At 41.8% G+C, this 17060-nt stretch overlaps 1 protein-coding gene across 6 annotated transcripts in view; it reads left to right on the forward strand.

The window, feature by feature from the left end:
- The window catches only part of LOC105014043 (zinc finger MIZ domain-containing protein 2), a 57610-nt gene that overhangs the window by 21180 nt on the left and 19370 nt on the right, over window positions 1–17060 (forward strand). The window lies entirely within an intron of this gene.

Consider the following 17060-nt stretch of genomic DNA (forward strand, 5'->3'; position numbering starts at 1 on the left):
AGGATAAGCCCACCCCTCTGTTCATTATGACTTAAAATGCAAAACCGATCTTAGATCAGCAATTAAGTCTGAGGTTTGTGAGTACAGGCCCAAAAATGTGTCCTGTCCTGGTGGATTTCTATAAAGAAGCTGAGGGAGTGCCGAGACGACCCAACAGAAAACGTGATTTTCTTTGGTGGATGGCTTGGCTAACCGTGGGAGTGAAGAAATGAGTGCGTCATTTGAGAATGAGAAAGCACACCCACACGGGACTGTGATGTGTCACTGCTTCTCACTTTAGCTTTACTCTACCGTATCTAGCAACTCTCCCGCAACACAGTCTCATGCTAATATAGGCTAGCCTGCTAATCCGTACTTCATTTGTTTGGGTATAGGCTTTGCCCATATTTTTATTCCAGGTGTGTTCTCCGTCTTTTGTCTTTTGGAGGTTGGTTTCAGGAACTGAGGTTTCCTGTTCGCAGAAGGGGGAGCCAGATGTATTGTGATTTCAGAGGGAAAAAAAGATCATCCCCTGTTCACAATTGCATTGCATTTATTTGTGCAGATACACTCCTTCAAAAACTGTTTTTATACTACAGCAATTGACCGGACCATATATGCATTTTGACTTGAATTTGATTAGAACCAAATTCAGAATTACTTGACCTGAATATGCTGTTTTGTGAATTCACAGTGACAATGACCCCATTTTCCCTGGACTTTGTTAAACAAGTAGAGTTAATCAAGGACACTTTTGTGGTTTTGGTTTTGCTCTGTCTTTCTGGTTGCTTTGGCCTGTTTTGCACTAGTTATATTGCCAATACAATAGGATTAAGTGTTTTGAAAAATCATGAAAAGACAAATAAACAAAATAAAATCTAAATACTGCTAATGTATAAGGCTGTTTTTGTTTGATGGTTGGGTTTAGAAACAAGTCAATTCAAGCAATACGCACGTACTTGATCTGCTAGGATATATGTTTGCTTGAGGCAACATGCTAGGTAATTGGTTTAGTTCATCATCAATCTGTCAAGTTATTGTCATAAACTGAAGAATGACTTCAATAGAAAAACAAGTGAATTGTCACCTGTATTTGGAAGTCATTGCTTAGAAATGAATAAGTATAACCACTCTATAGTGGTTTTCAGCCTGGTCCTGTAATAAATATTGGTTATTTTATGTGTCTAATAGTATTATTTTACATTTAAATAGACACGCTAAGACCTGAATTGTTCCATAACTCATAACGTCAAAGCTTTATAGGGAAATTACTAATGTGGTAGTGTTCTGTCCTGCAAAAGACCTGTGTTCAATTCCACAATTCCTTAAAAAGTGCTTCAAAGGGACTTAATGTGGTATTGTTTCTCTTCGCGAAAAGAGATGCATCCTTTTAGGTACAGTGGAAAACGAGTGCAGTCTCAGAACAGCACAAGTGGTTTTAAATTGTCTCTTGGCACAGGGCAGATTTAAAGCCTGATGCTGTAATAATTGCCTGATTTAAATAATTTGAGCCAGATCGCAATAATTTTTAAGGACTATGATATTTTTGCACAGTATTTTGAATCAAAATCACGTTTCCAATCTTTATAAGGGATTTTGAGGCAAATTTTAGAAACGTCTCAACAAATACCATGCAAATTATGTCAGTTTCTCTAGGATGTCAGAGCGTTTAACAGCTCGGCAGACATTTCAAGGCAGAGATCATTTACGGAAACACGTTTGCTTCTAAATTTCTGTAGGCTATGTTGAAATCTAGTTTAGAATTGTTTTGCAATGCACCATAATGTAGCCTAATTTCACAGCATTTATTATTTAACAGACAAATGCGTTTAAGTCACTTCTTTGTCGCATCAGCTCTGAAGGAAAAATTCACATAATTTGACTAATATTGTATGTCAAATTTTTTTATTCCAACCATATTTCCTAATTAGATACCGCACATTAAAATTTATGAATATAAATATGTTGTCCCATTGCATATTAAATGTTGAAACAGGTTTTGCTAAGTAAGGAAAGCTATTTTAAATAACTAGACTATTTCATATTACCATGCTTTTCTGTAATCTTGCTGGCCTCATTTGCACAATCGTTTTTTTTAAACTGGCCTGGGGGTGTCTGCTTCGCCTTGGACATTTCGGAGTTGAACGATGGAGTTGTTGCTGGAGTGTGCGGCTTTTGAATCTCATGCCATGCTTAGTCACATGACCAAACACTCAGTTAATGTCTTACTGTATGAGAGAGCGGAAGCTTGCTGTTTTCTTGGCAACAGGTCATATAGGTCACACAATGTTAGGATATATTTAATATGCTATTATTCAATTTATTTATTCATTTTACTTCTTTCCACATTTTGGCTGTTGATATTTTCATCTGTCCGACAACTATAAGCCGGCATTTGCAAGCTAACGTAAACCCTGCTCAAGGGTTTACGTTAAACCCTCCTCTATTTTACTCTGGAAATATACCAACTGGACATGTGTTGTCAGTTTCCCTGACATTTCAAACAGCTTTAAATTAGAAATGTGGTCCTAAATAAACAATTTTCTGTTTAAAAAGCAGTGCATTATGTTAAAGACATTGTTCTTTATTGTAAGCTATGGACATTGCTTGATTTTAAATTAAATAAGTGCAGGAGCACTTATTCCATTAGAAAAGGGTTTGTCATGGCCCTTAAATATCTTCCCTCAAATAATTACAGTAACTGGCAGAATCTATTGTTATCTCATGTAAATCTAAATAGACAGTTAGTGGTTTATGATCCAATACTTCGACCATCTTCTACCATTGTGCTCTTGATCAAGGCACCAAGTACAATAACAGTTATTTTAGGTTCTGTTGAAAACACCCATCAGCCCCTCTATCTGGAAAGCTGCAGGCATGTTATCCAACACTGAATCACACCTATAGTTTTCGAGGTATTGTACTGTGTTTATTAGGCTACAATGTGGTTAGAATGGGGTTCAGGTAAGCGGAGCCGGCCTAGAAGAGTGAATGTCTCTTACTGAGTCCGTGACTGACTGACTGACAGACGGACTACCCATTGTTAAATAGCCTAGTGGTAAGAGATGCGAGCTCCGGAATAACAGGTCCCGCATTCGCCTCCCATAACACTCTAAACGTATTATGCCTGAGGTTCAGGACAGAAAAAACTTCACTGGCTCTAACTTTACGTAGCTACTTAGTAGGAAGCCTAAAATAAAACGGTTCTGGTGGATATTAGGATTTGTTCAGGATAGACAAACAATTCGCTGGCTTCACGATTCTCACATCTTTTCACTTGACAAAAAAGTCAGTTATCATTAGTGATGGCCATTCAAGGCTTCATTACCGTTCTTCTAGCAGCAGGATATTATGCTAGCAGTGTTAACTCAGATTTTCTTTTTCTAAATAAAAGCCATTTTTGAACCATGTAAGTTAATTTGGTTAACAATCTTGTCTGTACATTTTAAGTTTAATGTCAGTTCCTATGTTATCCTTGTGTGTTCTTTTTCACAGACTAGATTGTTAACTATATTGCCTCATACATTTCAATTATGGCTTTTATTGTGATAAAGAAAATCTGAGAGCTGCCAGCATAATATCCTGCTGCTAAAATAATGCTAATGAAGCCTCGAATGGCCATGTCTAGTTATCGTCACCTATATTGATAGATACTGTATCAATGTCATTCACAAATGGCTAATTAGCTGTTAAAACGGCCAGTGGCAAAAGAGGATTTGTTCAGGATTGACAAAAAACTTGATGGCTACAACCTTGAGTAAATACATTATGGCAAGCCTAAAATGAAACTGTTTACAATATTGCGACAATTTCTGGTGGATTTTTTAATTATGTCTCAGGATTTGATCAGGATAAACAAACACTTCGCTGGCTACACGATTCTCTCGTCTTTTCACTTGTTTCAGAAAAGGGTCTGAGGAGAGGCACGGCTGTTATTCTTGTAGATATTCAAATGTCCAACTTGGAATAGCGCGGACTGTTCTAACATATGAGTACAAACGTGCTGTTACACCCCGTTCACACATAAACGGCATTCTGTTGTTAAAAGCGTAATAAGCGCTACATTTAACGGCAAGATTCACAGACAAGTGGCGAGTAAACACAATTCAGGACATGCGTAGGCTATTCTACATTGTTATATTGAGAAAAGCTAATGTGAAGCACTCTCGACCATTCAAGCTCGTGCCAAATAAAGTTACCCGTATACTCTTGCTAATGAATAAGTGACAGCTCCCGCTTGAGTCAAACACTAAATGATGTTTCTGTGGCTCAAAAAAAGAAAAATGCGTTAATGGCAACCAAAGAATTGGCAACCATTAAGCATTGTCAATGAATCGCATGTGTTAACGCTTTAATTTTGACAGCCCTAATGAATTTATTTACATTTCTACAGCAGAGTGTTCACTTTAATTTGTGATGACGTTACACCATTCACACCTGTGTTAATTTGGATGTATATGTTTAATTTCCATTGACAATTTTTGTTAGCAGTCTTGTGAAGAAGTTACATATCTAAGCTACATTCTAGCCAATTAACCAAGGTAACGCAATTTAATAAAAACCCATTTTAACAAGTTATACCAAAAAAGACCTTTGAAATCAAATGTAATAACATTTAGTGGAAAAAGTGAATACACCCCTACATTTACCATCACATAAAATGGCTAAAGTTAAAATCAGGTGCACCAAAATAATAGAGAATAACTTAATAGTGTACATACTTCTACAAACATTAGAAACTCAATCTGATTGGTTTTCACCATATGGGAGTGTGGTAACCCATTATGACAATATTCTTTTCTGAGGACCTCAGAAGAATTATTGAAGTCCATTATTCTGGGAGGGTATACAAAGCCATTTCCAAGCAATCCGAAGTACGTGATTTCACTGTTCAATGAATAAACTACAGATGGAGAAAATCCCAGACCACTAGTGAAACAAATGTGCTCTGGGCAGATGAGTCAAAGGTGGAGTTCTTTGGCCGCAATGCCAAATTCCATATTGCTGCCTCAGGGCCTGGCCAACTTGCCATCACTGATTCAACCATAAGTTCCATATTGTATAATATAGTTCAGTGTAATTTGTTAAATTGGGTTACTTTCCTCTGTCAAAACACTCCCGGGTGGCATACTTAGCTTTTTACATGACTGTATGTATCATCAATATCCTATCTAAAACGAAATCTTGAATATATGCCGATATAATGTTCTTGGCCGTATCGGACATCCCTACTGTGATGCAGCCACCATACTTAAAAAGAAGGCATTTTATCAGTAATGTGTTTTTCTGGATTTGCCACAAGCTTACTGCAGAATTGTACTGTAGTTCAACTTATTTCGGCCAATACTTACATTTTTTAAATAATACATCTCCTCAACACAGTCTAGAACGAGCAAATTAGAATTGTTTCAGTAGAATCCGGAAGTAACAACTTCTTCTATATTTGTCTGTTTGTAAAATACAACCAGGTCCAGCATTAATAGCCGGTGTAAATACCACACCCTAACATAGGGGGCAGTAGGAACCACCCTATGCACAGCTAGCTAGGACAATACTTGCCATGGATGTTCTGTACATTTAAAGATAATTTTTTTTACTTATATTGCAGTGGCCCACATACTCTAATATTCTTTTTTCTTTTTTCAAGCTTTCATGTTTTAGACATTTGGAGTTGCCAGGCAACGTAGGTTCGATGTACAGTGCTCACAGTTTGTCCCACCCTCTTACTAGCCTAGAGTGCTAGCTATTACTACAGAACAACAAGAGTATCATCATGAGTAGTGAAAGTAGCGCCTTATCTTACATAGCTAGTTAGAGCTAACAAACAGTAGCAGACAGTAACTGATATTTCGGAAGAGTTTGCTGCTGTATTGTTCCAACAAAGTAGAGGAGTTCAAAAACATTTAGACAGTTGTGAAACTAGCTCTTCCTATTACAACCACGCACATTGGCAGCTACAAAATGTGTGCGATGTAACTTACCGGAGTACAGCATTGAATGATTGAATATAGCAGAAACCCTATGCAATCACCTTGTAAATAATTATCAGAATAATTTGTATACAGTGTAATAGTCGAAACAAACAATTCTCCTTCAGGGAGGGACTGGGTTGGAGCAGGATACACTGCCAGAGTTGTAGTCTTTAAGAGAAAGAAATTATGTTAATACTGTGTTCATTTATCAATATATCTGCTGATAGGAAAATCGCTGAAAGAAATCCAATCGCTCTTTCAAATAAGGACAACTGATTATACTCAAAGTCTTAGAGTATGATTGGTATTACTCTGAGTCTTTGGCACATCCAGGAAAACATGAATATTATTTTTAGGTCTTGCCCGTTCTTCAATACAATCATATGTTTAGTGCAAGATACCATTCCCCCGCTCTTTCAGGCCAATTGTGTTGAAGAAATCTCACTGACCTAGAAATCTCTCAAACTGATAGGAACCAAATAAAGGTCCACACAAGACTTGTTTTTATTCAATGCATTGGTGCATTGGTGAAGTGAATAACACTGATAATCTTGTTATCATGGCACCTGTCAGTGGGTGGGATATATTAGGGAGCAAGTGAACATTCTGTCCTCAATGTTGATGTGTTAGAAACAGGAAAAATGAGACTTTGAGAAGGGCCAAATTGTGAGGGTTAGAGGACTGGGTCAGCACATCTCCGAAACTGCAGCCCTTGTGGGGTGTGCCCCGGTCTGCAGTGGTCAGTACCAATCAAAAGTGGTCCAAGGAAGGAAAAGCAGTGAACCGCCAACAGGGTCATGGCACATTAGTCCACGTGGGGAGCAAAGGCTGGCCCATGTGGTCCGATCCAACAGAAGAGCTACGGCAGCTCAAATTGCGGAAAAATCAGAACAAACAGTGCATCATAGTTGGTTGCTTATGGGGCTGCATAGACCAGACCAGACAGGGACCCCTGTAACACTGTCGAAAGCACCTACAGTTGGCACATGAGCATCAGAACTGGACCATACAGCAATGGAAGAAGGTGGCCTGGTCTGATAAATCACCTTTTGCATTACGTGGATGGACGGGTGCGTTGCTTATCTGGAGAACACATGACACCAGGATGCATTGTGGGAAGAAGGCAAGCTGGCGGAGACAGTGTGATGCTTTGGGCAATGGTATGCTGGGAAACCTTGGGTCCTGCCATTCATGTGGATGTTACTTTGACACATACCACCTACCTGAGCATTGTTACAGACCATGTGCACCCTTTCATGGCCACAGTATTCACCCCGGCCTCATGAAGAGGGCCTTCCTTCACCAGCCTGAGGAGAGACACATGGAAAGAAGGGTGAATACACATGCTAGATCATGTGTAAGTCACCTCGTTTACTCTCCTCAGGACTTTATATGGCCACTCAAACCGTGGACCCAACTTCCGGCAGGGCAGGCAGAGGGGCAGGTTCCAGGTCGAGAGCCAGACCCAAACCTGCCCACCTCCTGATTTACGCACTCCACCTGCCCTTTGGCCTCAGGATGGAACCCGGAGGTGAGACTCACCATGATCCCCAACCTCTCCATAAACGCTTTCCACACGCAAGAGGTGAATTGGGGGCCCCGGTCAGAAACAATGTCTTCCAGGACGCCATAGTGCCGGAAAACAAGAGTAAAGAGGGCATTCACGGGATAATGCATCTGCCTTCACGTTCTTACTGCCTGGGATGTATGACAGGATGAAGGAGAACCTGGCAAGGAACAGGGACCACCTTGCCTGGCTAGGGTTCAGTCTCCTCGCCACCTGGATGTACTCCAGGCTATCGTCAGTGTTGCCAACTCCTCAGTAAGGAAAGTGGCTATTGGCTGTCCTAAAAGTCGCTAGAAGTAGCTAAATGATGTCATCACCTAATTTGCATAATTGGCCATGTGCATGTAATTGTAATGGACGCTGTAGGAGAGAGGAATTTAAGGTTTTTAACCTTATGGTCCTCTTAGGAGCTTACAAGTCACAGTAAAACATACAAATCTGTAACCATAACATTACATTTCTAAATCTAAATGGACCAAAAAGAGACAATAGAAAAAAATGTCAATGGCAATGTGAGAAAATGATGGTAACTAGTCTGAAACCTAATTCAGGTTCATAGTTTGTTTTTTCCCAGACCCCCCTCCACACACACACAGACTGTGCTGGCTCACAGAAAGGGTGGGTCATGGTCATTTTGGTCAAGGCTCTCTATGGCAGGTTCAGCAACTGAGGGAGCTGACTTAAATGAGTAAGCTGCTGATGTGCCAAAAAGCTGCATAACAGTATCAGGCAGCTGGTGCTCATAGCAAGCCTCACCAGACAGCTTCAGTACATATCGGATGTACAGTTAAGGGTCTGCATGGACATCCAATTTCTAAATTTGTTTTTGACCACACTCATCTGGCTGAATAATCTCTTGACTTCAACATTCGAGTGTGGCAAGAACAACACAGACACAGCAGCCATGGCAAGTTCTTGAAACGGGTTGATATCAGCCACATCCCTGAACTTCCAAGTCTCACTTCAGAAGCACAGTGTTTTTTTTTGTCTCATTCCATTTACTAAGATGGATGGCACGCTGTTGCTGGACAATCTTGATTATCTCTGCACGGGAGTAGCCAAGGAGCTTGGCTATTTTGTCTATTTCTCCAGAGCTCTTATGCCGTGTTTCCGCTGGTGCCAAACACTGGTGTTTTACCCCAAAGTCCAGATTTTTTTCTGTTTCCACTGACACGGGCGAGGGCCAGTCGGCCTGTAGGTCATGGCCGAGTAGCTCGGCTCTCACGTGGTGCCAAGCCCCGGACTTTACGACTTATTACATGGTGTGAAAATGTGGCATTCGAATGGCAATATGTAGCCTTCTCGTAATGGTTTTCATCCGATCTAACAAACAGATCCCTGAAAAAATTAAGAAAATTAAGCAACAGTATAAGGAAGCAAAGACTCAGAATGGAAAGAGTTGGAACGACTAGTTGGAACGACTGACCCTTGTGCCGGGGTAAAGCACAAGTGGAAACGCAACATTATTGTGCTTTAGAGTTTCTTCCACATTGAAAACTGACATGTACTGCAATGCTTCGATGTTGTTTGGCAGTCTCACCCTCAACTCATTAGTGAGGGAGATGGTGAAGACTACACACTGCTTTCGGACATTGTTTTCATCCTGGTGCAAGGTGGAAGGTGGAGCTCAGCTGCGTTTGACTCAAAAAGGTAACCAAGGTACTTTGAGTACATCAACATTTGCCAGTGGATTCAGCACCCTGCTACTCACAGACTTGATCAGGCTAACCAAGCTGTCAAGTAGCTTATGAGGATCTACCTGCACTATCTTAAAAGCCTTGATGGCCAACTGTACCTCACCCAGCACTGACTTCAAAAAAGTCAGATACAGTATGTTTTGAGGATCACTGTACATGGAGTATAAATCCTCAGCCATGTAGCAGTGTTCACTGGACTTGGTGACTGCGAATTGCTGCCTAAGCTCCTCCCACTGGTCCAATATACGTGAAACCACAGGTTCAATGGAGAGCCAATGTGTGGCTGTAAAGGTTTCTCCCCACAGTTGATGGTCTCATATATGGCCTTGTAGAGACTCGCTTTGGAGACACTGAAAACCAGTTATAAGTCTCTCGTACCAAGTACTTCACACTATGGGGAATGGTGTCATTGGAAGAATGACTTACAGCAAGCTGCAGAGAGTGGAACCTGATCTTTGAGGCCATACTCCTTCAGCACTTTATTGGCCCCATTGTTAATCCCCGTCATAACAGAGGCATTGTCAGTCCCTATCCCCAGGAGTTTCTCTTTTTTAAGACGACACTTCTCGAGGAAAGCCACAACAACACAGGCTATAGATTTGCCATCTCCTCCCTCCAACTCAACAAGCCCCAGAAATTTTGATTCAGTTGTCTGCTTGGTGTCATTAAAGTACCTTATCACAACCCCCAGGTACTTAGAAAAACCTACATCCATGGACTCATCGAGGAGGAGGCTGAAACACTGGTCACCCACATCTGCGACCACATTTTTCAGAAAATATGATGCTAAAACACCATTAATAATTTCTGTGCACTTTGTCCTGTGCATTTTGAAGTGGGTAGCAGCAGTGGAGTCTGAGAAACAGCTCTACATGCTTTTGCAATGTGATCACATGCAAGCATGGGACAGTTTTCAGCAATTGCTAATGCCATTGTGGCCTCAGCCTTTTTTGCAGAGTAAATGTTTTGCCGGACCGCATAAGTGGAGCCGGCCTAGAAGAGTGAATGTCTCTTACTGAGTGAGTAAGTCTGTCCGCCCCTGACTGACTGACTACCTGTTGTTAAATAGCATAGTGGTTAGAGATGCGGGCTACGGAACAACAGGTCCTGCTTTCGACTCCCGTAACAGTCTAAACACATTATGCCTGAGGTTCAGGACAGACAAAAACATCGCTGGTTATAACCTTACCTAGCTATGTAATAGGAAGTCTAAAATAAAACAGTTCTGGTGGATATTAGGATTTGTTCAGGATGGAAAAACACCGCTGCCTACACGATTGTCGTGTCTTTTCACTTGACAAAAGTCAGTTATCGTCACCTATATTGATAGATACTCAATGTCATTCACGAATGGCTAATTAGCTGTAAAATGGCCAGTGGTAAAAGAGGATTTGTTCAGAATAGACAGACTTTGCTGGCTACAACCTTATGTAGCTACGGGAAGTCTTAAATTAAACTGTTTACTGTAGTGATGGCCAAACAAGGTTTCATTAGCGTTATTTTAGCAGCAGGATATTAAGCCATAATTGAAATGTATAAGGCCATATAGTTAACAATCTAGCATGTAAAAAATCAACAGACAAGAGCAACATTGGAACGGACATTAAACATAAAATTACAGACTAAATTGACAGACTAGATTGTTAACTATATTGCCTTATGTAGTTCAATGATGGCATTCATTTTGAAAAAAATATCTGAGTTAGCGCTGCTAGCATAATTTACTGCTGCTAGAAGAACGGCCATCACTAGTTTTCTGTTATATTGTGACTATTTCAGGTGGATTTTCAAATGATTTCTTCAGGATTCTCTCATCTTTTCACTTGACGTAAAATCTGTTATCGTCACCTATATTGATACAGTAGGTATTGTATCAGTGTCATTCACGAATGGCTAATAAGCTTTTAAAACGACCAGTGGCAAAAGTAGATAGATACTATTTGTGGTGGAGGTAAACTTACTAAGAAGCGTTACTCAGTTTAACACGATGGTTAATGGTGTCTAACGAAATATTCAAACTTGACAATATTATATGTATTAATGCATGACAATATTATATAATGACAATATGCTATACTGACACCCAGTCAGTTTTGTGGTGTAGTGGTTAAAGACACAGCCTTTCAGGTGGGCGACCTGGGTTAGAATCTCGAGAGGGAAGCCACGATCAACGCTTTGTATTGCGGGCTGGCTGAACTAGGCTTGCCTGTTTTCTTGTTTAACCATAAATGGCAGCTTGTTTTGGGTGGAACTGTTATGCGGCTTTGCCTTTTGAGTATGTATTGTCTTGTGTTTTTTCACTAAGTTTGGCGTAGAAATCTGCCTTACAATACAGGAAGTATGCCTGTGTATCATCTCCAATAAACGGCTTCAGTCAGCCTTTGAATTTAGGGTTGGATTCCCACCCCTTTCTGTATTTTTGAGTGTACAGTTTAGACTAAGACATGATGAGCTAGCCAGGTAGATGTTTAGCTTATGTCACAGAGAGGCACACACACAGTGGATGAGGTGAGTAAGTGACTGAGGCTGTATAAGTCAAATGCAGTGATTTATTTTAGACAAAGAACATTTTACATTTACATTCTGTCCTGAATGTAAGCCAGGGCTGGATAGGCCAGCGGTGGCTTCCCGCATGCGCGATTCATTTGCAGTCTCTGGACGCGGAGGTGTGAACATCTCCTGCTCTGACTGCAGCTGGGAGGGACTGCTGCGTGAGGACTGGAACGCCTGTGAGTGCTTTGGGACGGGGGAGGGGCCCACAGCAGCACATGCTGCTCGTTAAGAAGAGTAAGAACGATATGGGCTTTCATATCAGACTCTTCAAAAGTCTCCAATAACACCAGAAAAAGTCTTGAGGGCCTTGGTGACAGCCAACAGCTCATGATCACCAATGTCCTAATTCTGTTCGGCGTCAGCTTCCTCGAAAAGAAAGCTCAGCGTTGGAGCTTGGGAGGTGTGACTGACCATTGTGATAGAACCGGCCCTTCCTTGTTCTCAGGCACATCTACCACTACCACGAACGGCAACGACGGATAAAGGTGAGCCAACACAGGCGCAGAGGAGAACAGCGCCTTGAGTGAGGTGAATGCCTTGTCCACCTCGGGGGTCCAATATAGCCTAGCTGGCCCCCTTTCATCAGGGAGGTAATCTGTGCCGCAACCTTGCCAAAACCAAAATAATTTGCAAAATCAAGGAACCGCTGTACTGCCTTCACCGTGGTCAGGGTCAACTAATTATGCATGGCTTCAATGCGGTCCCCCTCCATCTCCACCCCTGTTGCAGAGATGCGGTATCCCAGGAAGGAAACTGAATGCTGGAAGAAAAGGCACTTCTCAGCCTTGACGTATAAGCAACCAATTTTATTTATATAGCACAATTCATACATGGAAGCAATTAAATGTGCTTTACAAAGAAAAATGTATGAAAGTACAATAACATAAATCAAATACTCAAATTAAAACATCAAAGCAAATGAATAGATCATAATAGGAAAAAAATACAATAAGAAAGCATATAAGGATTAAAATGGGATAAAAACATAGGAAGCTATAAGGCTAAACTGTGGTTAAGTTTAAGTGCTCAGTCATAGGCACATGAGAAGAGAAGTGTTTTTAACCTGGATTTAAAAATGTATAAGTTTGGGGCATGTCTAAGACCTTGTGGTAGTTTATTCCAGTTTTGTACAGCGTAAGTGCTAAACGTAACTTCTCCATGTTTAGTTTGGACTCTGGGCTCTACTAGCTGACCTGTGTTCATGGATCTAAGGGCCCTGCTCAGTTTATATTCTGCAAACATAACAGAAATGTCTTTGGTTCCTAAACCATTCAGAGATTTATAAACTAAAAGCACCACTTTGAAATCTATTCTGTAACTGACTGGAAGCCAATGGAAAGATTTAAGAACCGGAGTAATGTGCTCTGTTCTCTTGGTCTTGGTTAACATTCTAGCAGCAGCATTCTGAATGAGCTGCAGTTGTTTTACAGTCTTTTTCAGGAGTCCAGTTAAGAGGCCATTACAGTAGTCAACACTACTAGAGATAAAAGCATGGATTAACTTCTCTTGGTCTTTTTGGGACAAGCCTTTGATTCTGGCTATATTTTTTCAATGATAGAATGCTGTTTTGGTGACCGCTTTGATATGACTGTTAAATGTGAGGTCTAAGTCTATCAGAACACCAAGATTATGCACTTGATCCCTGGTTTTAAGGGCCTGAGAATCCAGCTCTTTACTAATACTTGTTCTTATATTTTTGTTGCCAAACATAATCATCTCTGTTTTATCTTGGTTTAATTGTACACAATTTTGATTCATCCAGGTATTTATGTGCTCTATACAGTGACACAGAGTCTATTGAGCTGTTGTCATATGAGAGAGAGAGAGCCATATATATTTGAGTATCATCAGCATAGCTGTGGTTAATGTAGTTAATGTTGTTGTTCTGTAGAATTTGGCACAGAGGTAGCATAGTTTGAACAGAAGCGGTCCGAGATCTGATCCCTGTGGAACTCATGTCAAAGCCACCCTATCAGATTCATGATTATCAATGGTGACAAAATAACTCCGGTATCTAGATAAGATCTGAACCAATCAAGGACTGTCCAATTTTCCACCCTATCTATAAGTGTCCTATGATCTACAGTGTCAAATGCTGCACTGAGATCTAATAGAACCAGAACTGTTATTTTATCAGAATCAGTATTCAGGGTATATCATTTAAAACTTTAATCAGGGCCGTTTCAGTACTGTGGTGAGGTCGGAAACCTGAATGAAATTTGTCTAAAAGACCGCTTGAGGTCACAAAATTTCTGAGTTGATTGAAGACAACCTTCTTGGCTATAAAAGGTAGATTTGATACAGGTCTATAGTTGTTCAATATAGATGCATCCAGTGTTCTCTTTTTTAATAGGGGCTTAATGGCAGCTGACGTTGGGAAAATGCCTGATTGCAGAGAGCTATTAACTATTTGCTGTAGGTCCATTCTTATAGAGTTAAAACATTTTTTTAAAGTCTGATGGCAGTGTGTCGAGACAGCAAGTGGAAGCTTTAAGATGTCGAACTGTTTCTTCTAGGGATTTTTGATCAATTGTATTAAAATGCAACATAATAACCAAGTAATGTCGTGGTGACGGTACAGAGTCCTTGTTAGACTGTGTTGTTCAGATGTTCCGTCTAATACTTATAATTTTTTCACTAAAGAAACACGCAAATTCATTTCATTTCACAGTGGACATGAGTTCTGATGATATCTGCTTTATTAGGTTTGTAAGCTTGTCGACCATGACATATAGAGTGTGGGTATTATTATTTATTGCTGTTTATATTGCTGATAAATGTTGCTGTCTGGCCCTGCGTAACTCATAGTTGAAGCTACCAAGGCTTTGTTTATAGATGTCATAGTGAATTTGAAGTTTAGTTTTCCTCCACTTACGTTACGCTTTCCTACATTCTCTTTTCAGGACGCTTACCATCATGGTGGTCCTCCATGGTGCTTTCTGTTTGCTCATAGTTTTCTTTACATTTACCAGTGCAACACAATCCAAGACATTCAATATTTGGGCATTAAGATTATCCAGGAGTACATCAACTGAGTCAGCACTTATTGTTGGAGAGATAGCTATGGCTTCAATAAACTGAGCATTGGTACTCTCATTAATGTACCTTTTCTTAACAGAAACAGAGTATACTGGAACATTTGGGGTGACAAGTGAATCAAAATAAGTCATACTTCAGCAGCCTTTCAAGCACCCGATGGACCAGAGCAAAATTCTGATTGCGTGTGGCTGTGTACACCAAGATGTCATCGATGTACACTACGACACCACAACCAATCATCTCACTGAAGATCTCATTAACGAATGCTTGGAAAACTGATGGAGTTATTCATAGTGGCCAGTCTTGGTGCTAAACACTGTTTTATGCACGTCTCCCTCTTGTATACACACAAGATTGAAGACACTCCTGAGATCTAGTTTTGTGAGGAAGCACACACTATGCATAGATTCCACCAACAAGGAAATGAGAGGGAGTGGTTATGTGTAACGGACAGGGATTTTGTTAAGGGCATGCTTATCTATGCGTGGGCACTGACCTCCATTCTTGTTCTTCACAAAAAAGAAACTTGAGGATGCAGGTGAAGAGGAGGGGTGTATGTTTCCATAGCCTCAGTACCGCATGCAGTAGGGATACACATGACCCCTGGGCAGCACGGAACCCGGTAGGAGGTCAATGGCACAATCCCAGGGCTGATGGGTTGGTCATTTGGTAGCCTTGGATATAGAGAAGGTATGCGACAATTCAATTGGAATGGGAATGTCGGAGGCACTGTCTGGACTTTCCACTGTGGTGGCAGTCAGCGAAACTGGCACACACCTTCCCAGACACTCATGCGACCACCCCTCGATGGACCTACGGGGCCAAGACACAGAAGTGTTATGCACAGACAACCAGGGAAGCCCTAACTCTACGTGACTGGAGGGAATGTCTGAAACAGAACAAGATCTGTTGGGTCTGGGTGTGTAGGGTTGTCATGGTGACTGGAATGGTGGTCTGACGCGCTAACCCTGACCCTCAACCCCTCCACCGTCCAAGGCATGAACGGCAGTGGCTGTTTTAGCCTGGTTAGTGGTATGATATGAAATTCCCCGCTGCCCCCAAATCTATGAGGGCCTTAAGCAGAGTGGAGCTAGGAAACCCAGGGGAAAATACTGGAATAAGAACTTGTGTGGTAGAGAGAGGGGTTGAGGACCGTACCGGGGATGGTGCATGAGTGCTTCGAGCTGCTGCTGCCCAAACCCAAAAGGAGCAGGTGGCACAGAAGGTGCACCGCTCCCAGCGCCTCCCGGGTCCCCTCTCTGCCTCCTCTGACTCCCATACCGCCCATTTCCATGGGCACAACCCCAGCTGGGTGGGGTGGACGGAAACGAGCGCGGCACCTCCAATGTGCCCTCTTACCTGCAGGAGGCTGTCCAGCCAGATGGCCACGTCCACCAGCTGGTCGAAACCGAGCGTGGTGTCACGGCATGCCAGCTCCCGCTAGACATCCTCCCGCAGGCTGCACCACGAGTGCGCGCTTGTTCCATCCAGACCCCGCGGCCAGGGTGCGGAACTCCAATGTGAACTCACTCGCAATCCGGGTGCCCTGCCGAAGGTGGAACTGACGTACACCCGCATCCCTGCCCTCTGGAGGATGGTCAAACACAGAGGAGAACAGGTTGGTGAACACCTCATAGTCCTCAAAGACGGAGCTGCTGTCTCTTCAGATGGAGTTAGCCCACTCCAGAGGTGACCGGAGAGGGCAGACACCTTCTTGCGCCCTGTCGCCGTGGGAGCGGTGGTGGAGACGTACAGGCTTAGTTGGAGCAGAAACCCCTGGCAACTGGATGTGGCCCCGTCCTAGACTTGTGGAAGGGAGAGACGACCAATGGGCAACAGTAAACCCAGTAAAACAAGAAAACATGCCCAACAGGGCCATAGAGCAGGGTCTAACCGTGTTCCAAAACGATGTGTTAACATATAGAGAATCCCTGACATAAACCAAAGCAGAACAGTGCCAACATACAATAACCCACAACCCCTACCTAACCAACAGACAAACAATAACCCACAACCCATACCTAACCAACCAACAGACATACAATAACCCACAACCCCTACCTAACCAACTAACGGACATATACCTGAACAAATTATCCTAACACAAAACAGGTGCGCCTGGTGATTATTGAAGGGGGAACGTGACAACCTGATTGAGGAACTTTACAGATGTACAGTTCCAGTCAAAATGTTGAGGAAACTTACTAATTCACTTGGGGATAGAAGAAAGGATAGTCAGTCAAAAATATATGT

The sequence above is a fragment of the Esox lucius genome, chromosome 13 (genome assembly GCF_011004845.1).
Source record: "Esox lucius isolate fEsoLuc1 chromosome 13, fEsoLuc1.pri, whole genome shotgun sequence".
NCBI lineage: Eukaryota > Metazoa > Chordata > Actinopteri > Esociformes > Esocidae > Esox > Esox lucius.